The following is a 7,068-nucleotide window of genomic DNA, read 5'->3' on the forward strand; positions in this document are numbered from 1 at the left end:
AGTACTTAACAACTCATCACTAGTAGTTTAGGTATCTATTTATAAAGGTATTGACAATGTATTCATCAACTAACTCATCATAACTTGGTGAGTACAATGTGTTTGTGTTTGATGTGTTTATGTTCATGCGTGTGCATTATACACATGTTTCACCTATGTGCAGGTGTGTATGCATTAATTTTTATTGCGTCAAACGAAAATAATGGACCGAACTCAATTAATCTGTGCTTAGATCTAGAGCAACATTTCATTTTCATTAACAATAACAATGCTATCTGTTACACATCTGTGTAGATCTGGAGTATACGATTAATTCGCTTTTCGTGGATGTCAACAAAGTTAATCTATGTGAGCTTAACTAAGTGAATGGGATAATGGAGGGATTATCGTTTAAAAACAATGTTTATGTTTTACTGGCTTAGATTGTGATCCTTGTTTTGATATTTTTTGTGATAACTTGATCAGTGTTGTTACTGCATCTTGTATATATTTCAAAACATGTATATTGTGGTAATATTTCAATATTAGGCCTACTGTGTAGATAATAATGTGTAGTTGACTCTCCCTATTCGTGACTACCTGTTAACGACTTTAACATTGATAAGATCACTGAGCCAGTAGGATTAGAGACCACTGGTCATTACTTGTGGTAAAAATATAGGCCCTATACAAATACAAGAAACCATCGGTATGAACCTGTACATAACACTAGCTGTGATTGTTGTCTGACTGAATTTTTCTTCTATTAATGACAGACAGCTGATCGTGACGATGGCAGATGTGTGACAGACATTTGCTGACAAAACATAATGTTCTCATGTGACTGACAACTAATGCCGACATGTGACAGACAAACGATGATGACAAATGATAATGACATATGACAGACACGTAAGCTTGTTATGAAAACTATATCATGTCGCTCTCATTTAAGTTATATAATGTCATAAACATCTAACCTAAACTTTGTCATACAAATCTAAACTATAGCTTGTGAGACACATCAAAACTATACCTTTTCATACACATCTAAACTATACCTTTTCACACACTTCTAAACTATTCCTTTTCACACACATCTAAACTGTACCTTGTGACACACATCTAAACTATACCTTTTCACACACATCTAAACTATACCTTTTCACACACATCTAAACTGTACCTTTTCACACACATCTAAACTATACCTTGTGACACACATCTAAACTATACCTTTTCACACACATCTAAACTATTCCTTTTCACACACATCTAAACTATACCTTGTGACACACATCTAAACTATACCTTGTCACATAATCTAAACTATACTTTGTTACATACATGTAAACAATACCTTGTGACATACATCTAAACTATAACATGTCCAATTTCTTAATCAACTAAATAATAACTTTATCGCGATGTAAACATCCTTTTCCTAAATATAGGAGATGATTTTCTTTGATTAAATTACATATTTGTCCACTAACAAATGGCTTTAGATGTTTATTACTAACTCTCATAATATATGATACAACATATTAAAAAGGCGCCGCCACTGCCTATGGCAAATTTACATACAATTATACAGGTCCCTGTTATCTTGAGTAGCTTAAGAAAACATCAAATCACAATCCGTTTTAGTACGAACAAACTTCAACTCCTTACAGATATATCGCTGATGTAAAGGCCGACAACTGATTTCAGTTGAAACTGTATTAAATAGTACTTTTATGGCTTTGTAGATAAGTTTTTGTGTCAATAGAATGCACGTTAAATCATTTATTTGGGAAGATTAGATAAAAGCCTACACACACTAGAAGCGCAATGGGAACTCTGAGAGTTTAAGGGAATTAATTCGCACTTGATTGTTCAAATACTCAAAGACTTGCTGATTAACAGGGCTAATGGGATTTGGAGGCTAAAAAGGCTGATCAAATTTGGTCGTTAAATAAGTTAGTTAAATATGGTGGTTAATTTGTGATTATCGTCTTTAAAATAATATATATTCAACCTCTATTTGTATTGTGTCTACTCGCTTAAAGCTAGCTTGTCACATAGATTTAATTGTTACATTCCCTCAACATCACATTTCCAAGTTTGATTAGTCCTTTGTCTTCACATTCGTCTTTATCTTGTTACAACAAAGAGTAAAAACTATCACTTTTACTTTTAGTATAGCCAAACTCACCTGCACAAGTCATATGTGTTAAAAATTAAATGGCTCTTTAAGATGTTTTTGTCCCAACAAAATACGTTAGTTAATTACCCCATCATAAAGTGACGCTGGGGGACCCTTGACAAGTGCAGGTTGGTTATATGTGAATACCTGTTGGTTATATGTGACTACCTGTTGGCTATATGTGACTACCTGTTGGTTATATGTGACTACCTGTTGGCTATATGTGACTACCTGTTGGCTATATGTGACTACCTGTTGGTTATATGTGACCATTGGCTATATGTGACTACCTGTTGGCTATATGTGACTACCTGTTGGCTATATGTAACTACCTATTGGCTATATGTGACTACCTGTTGGTTATATGTGACTACCCGTTGGTTATATGTGACCATTGGCTATTTGTGACTACCTGTTGGCTATATACCTGTTGGCTATATGTGACTACCTGTTGGCTATATACCTGTTGGCTATATGTGACTACCTGTTGGCTATATGTAACTACCTGTTGGTTATATGTGACTACCTGTTGGTTATATGTGACCATTGGCTATATGTGACTACTTGTTGGCTATATGTGACTACTTGTTGGCTATATGTGACTACCTGTTGGCTATATACCTGTTGGCTATATGTGACTACTTGTTGGCTATATGTGACTACCTGTTGGCTGTATGTGACTACCTGTTGGTACCTAAACTAAACTCTACCTATGTATTTGCCTGACGGAGCTTGGACCAAGTCTACCCAAAAATAAACCATCGACTTGCCCTAGTGGCTCGCAGTTTACCCACAGTAGTAAAACAAGACATTAGACCCGTTTATGACAGTCTTATCTGCGAAAATCAATTTCTAATTGCACGTCTGCTTTTGGTAACCACACTCACTGTTCCCAGTTTGTACAAAAATAAAAAAAAACCCACCCCTAATAACCCCCCTCGGTGTGTGTGCTATTTTTAAGCAAAATTTCACCTCCTCCTTTCCACCCCCACCTCCCTTTTTTTTAACTGTGTCGGACACAGTTAGGCCGTGTGTGACACAGTTACCCGCCCGTGATACACCCTTTACTTTCCCAGTCGTCCCCCTTTATCCCTTCCACAATACCGCCAGGTATTATCCCACCCCACCCCACCCCCCTCTCGCTGACTAGCAAAGCACCCTCTATTATTTACGGGTGAAATGACAGGGGACAAGGCCATAGCTTGGCGAGGGAGATTTTTTTTTTCTCTGCGACCTGACGATCTGTAGACCCAGGTAGAGACACACCGGTCTCCTCACGTGGTGTTGTGGGTTAGGGTTATGTTGGAAAACATTCTTGAGCTGTGGATTAAGGTACGTAACTCCGTTTTATTTGGTAACATTCCTTACATTCACGACAACATTCTCAAGTTACTAGCTGGGAGTGCAGGCGTGTTAGCACATTCTTCAACACACGATAACATTCTCAACATTAGCGATCTTTTTCATTGATGGCAAAATCATTTGATTAAAGACATCAGTTCATTAACAACATTATTCTACTTATTTACATTATGTTTCGTTAGACATATTCTCTCTATTTACAACATTTATTCATCTCATTAACAACATATAGTTTTCATTAACGGCAACTTTTAATGTAACTCATCTACCATTGAGTCGAATTAAAGACAACACATCTACGAATCAATGTTCAATGTTTTCAATGAAAAACTTGTCCGAATATTTCATTGGATAGGTGCAGGTTTGGTTAAGTAAATCAGGGCACTTTTCTGATTATATAGGGGTTAGGGGTCAGGGTTAGGGTGTTAGGGGTCAGGGTTAGGTTATGGGTCGGCAGCCTACGGCTCCAGAGTCGCTTACACTACTAGTCTAGTGACAGATTATGGTTCTTTGTGTTAAATATAACAATTAATTAGACGCTTGTAGACACACTCACATACACACACGTACACTAATTTAATGCATATTTTCATCGTTAAGATAGGTAGAGTCTAGTTAGGTTTATAGAGAGGGCTAGGGTAGGAGGCGACGTTGGGTAAAAGTAAGATAGACTCAATCATTCGGTGCGGCAGATGAAGTAGAGTTAACCTGTTACGTTTCACCTCGGCCTATAAAAGTATTGTGTTATTAATAAAGTTAACCATTCGTCTAAAGACACATACCCGTGTACAGTTCCATTTTTATGTTTGATAAATCCTTGACTTTTCCTTCCTCGGTAGCCTAATATTAAACTTACCCTTCGTTAGCCTAGGGTCAGTCTGACCATTCGATAGCCTAGGGTCAGACTGACCTTTCAATAGCCAACTGTCAGACTGAGTTTTGATAGCCTACGGTCACCAACCCTTCGATAGCCTAGGGTCACACTGACCCTTCTATAGCCTACGATCAGACTGACCTTTCAATAGCCTAGGGTCAGTCTGACCATTCGATAGCCTAGGGTCAGACTGACCTTTCAATAGCCCACGATCAGACTGACCCTTCAATAGCCTACGGTCACCAACCCTTTGATAGCCTACGATCAGAGTGACTTTTCATAATCTTAGGTCAAATTAACCTACCCCACTAATGCCCGAAAATATTTTTAACCCCAGGAAATTTTGAAAACTTTTACAAACTGTTCTGACACTTGAGCGTAACGTCAGCCCCTCCCCCTCCTCCCCCTGACCCCCACCCCCTCCCATCTCTACCGCTACTGTCGTAATTTTTTTTTATCCCCAACGTCAGGAAACTAAAAAAAAATAACGTGGAAATACCTTCGACTTAAACTGTCGATCAAGCTGTCAATGCTGACTTCATTTAAAACAAAAACAACAAGCTGAGATGTGATTAACCAAATTTCGTCAAATCCCGTCCAAACTTCGTCAAATCCCGTCCAAACTTCGTCAAATCCCGTCCAAACTTCGTCAAATCCCGTCCAAACTTCGTCAAATCCCGTCTAAACTTCCTGTTCAAACTGCATTAAATCCCGTCCAAACTTCGTCAAACCCCGTCCAAATTTCCCGAAATCCCGAATGCGTGGTAAAAACAAACATCGACGTTTATAATAAAACACTTCACATTTGTGACCAAAACTCCACATTTACCTATTTGGGACCGAAACTCTACATTTGGGACCCTTAAACTCATTCGGGACCCAAAGTCCGAATTTGGGACCTAAACTCCACATCTGCAGATTGAGGAAAGAAATTCCACATTCGGGACCTAAACTCAACGTTTGCACATTTAGGACCTAAACTCCACATTTGCACATTTAGGACCTAAACTCCACATTTGCACATTTAGGACCTAAACTCCACATTTGCACATTTAGGACCTAAACTCCACATTTGCACATTTAGGACCTAAACTCCACATTTGCACATTTAGGACCTAAACTCCACATTTGCACATTTAGGACCTAAACTCCATATTTGCACATTTAGGACCTAAACTCAACATTTACACATTTAGGACCAAAACTCCACATTTATGACCAAAGTTTTACACTGGTGACACTTTTTTCGACAAAACCTCAAAATGTCTGACTAAAACGGTTATGACTAAACTCGTCATTGTAAACAGACAATTCACCGCACTCTCAATCACCGGCAGACGTCATTAGAAAAACTGCGATAAACGGGGAGAAAGTAATTTTCAAGTGGCTTTTTTAGACGCCAACTTTATCTGGCCATAGGGTAAATAAAAGCTAACTTTCAGCAGCGGTAAAGTGGGTCCTTCTGTGGTTTTCTCATGGCTAACAAGGAGATTTACAACAGGGGCGTCAATAAAAGTTTATGGCTGTGTTGGGTATTATGGGGGCGCGATTGGGTCTACGCATGTATATGGTACATATATGTTTGGTTGTAAATGTATACGTTTGGGTGTACGCACGGATACGGTATATATGTGTGTTTGGTTGTAAATATATAGTACATATGTGTTTGTACGCATGTACACGTTGGATGTACGCATGTACATGGCTCACGTATATTTGGTTGTACATTATATGGTACCAGTTTGGTGGTTGTACACTTGTAGATGGTACCCTTCGGTTGTACACATAAATGGTACACAGTTAGTTGTACACATGTAACACGTTTAGTTATGCCCACGTCGGACTATATTGTGAGCATTTGGTTGTATACATGTATATGGACAAAATTTGACTGTATACATGTATATGGACAGTTTGGTTGTATACATGTATATGGACAAAATTTGACTGTATACATGTATATGGACAGTTTGGTTGTATACATGTATATGGACAATTTGTTTGTATAAATGTATATGGACAGTTTGGTTGTATACATGTATAAGGACAAAGTTTGACTGTATACATGTATATGGACAGTTTGGTTGTAAAAATGTAACACAAGTTTAGTTGTACAAAGGTATATGGTACGCTTTTGGCTGTATATGTCACAAGTTTGGTCTAACATATGAATATGTTACAAGTCTAGTTGGACACATGTATATGGTACATTATGTATTTGGTTGTACATGTATATGGTACCAGTTTAGTTGCACAAAGGTATATAGTACACTTTGATTGTATATGTCACAAATTTGAACTAACATATGTTATGTTACAAGTCTAGTTGTACCAGTGTATATAACACAATTTCGGTTGCACGTATGTTCGTTTGTTATGTTTATGACAGATGCACTAACTTATATGGCACATGATTAGCAAACATATGCAACACACCTGTGTTTGCACACATGTGTATATATGTCACAAGTGTGGTCTAACATATGTATATGTTGCAAGTGTGGTCTAACATATGTATATGTTGCAAGTCTACTTGTACCCGTTTATATAACACAATTTCGATTGCACGCATGTTCATTTGTTATGTTTATGGTAGATGCACCAACATGATTAGTAAACATACGCAACACACCTGTGTTTGCACACACGTGTATATACGGCACAG

The 7,068-nt window shown here is 37.8% G+C and overlaps 1 long non-coding RNA gene across 1 annotated transcript in view; it reads left to right on the forward strand.

Moving 5' to 3' along the window:
* Positions 1-3,384: 3,384 nt before the first annotated feature.
* LOC131934776 (uncharacterized) overlaps positions 3,385-7,068 on the forward strand; it is an 8,393-nt gene continuing 4,709 nt past the window's right edge. Inside the window, exon 1 of the long non-coding RNA XR_009385838.1 lies at positions 3,385-3,499. This is a non-coding gene — a long non-coding RNA (uncharacterized LOC131934776). The remainder of the gene's footprint in view (positions 3,500-7,068) is intronic.

Source organism: Physella acuta, unplaced genomic scaffold (genome assembly GCF_028476545.2).
Source record: "Physella acuta isolate Inbredline_101_S28 unplaced genomic scaffold, ASM2847654v3 ptg000117l, whole genome shotgun sequence".
NCBI lineage: Eukaryota > Metazoa > Mollusca > Gastropoda > Physidae > Physella > Physella acuta.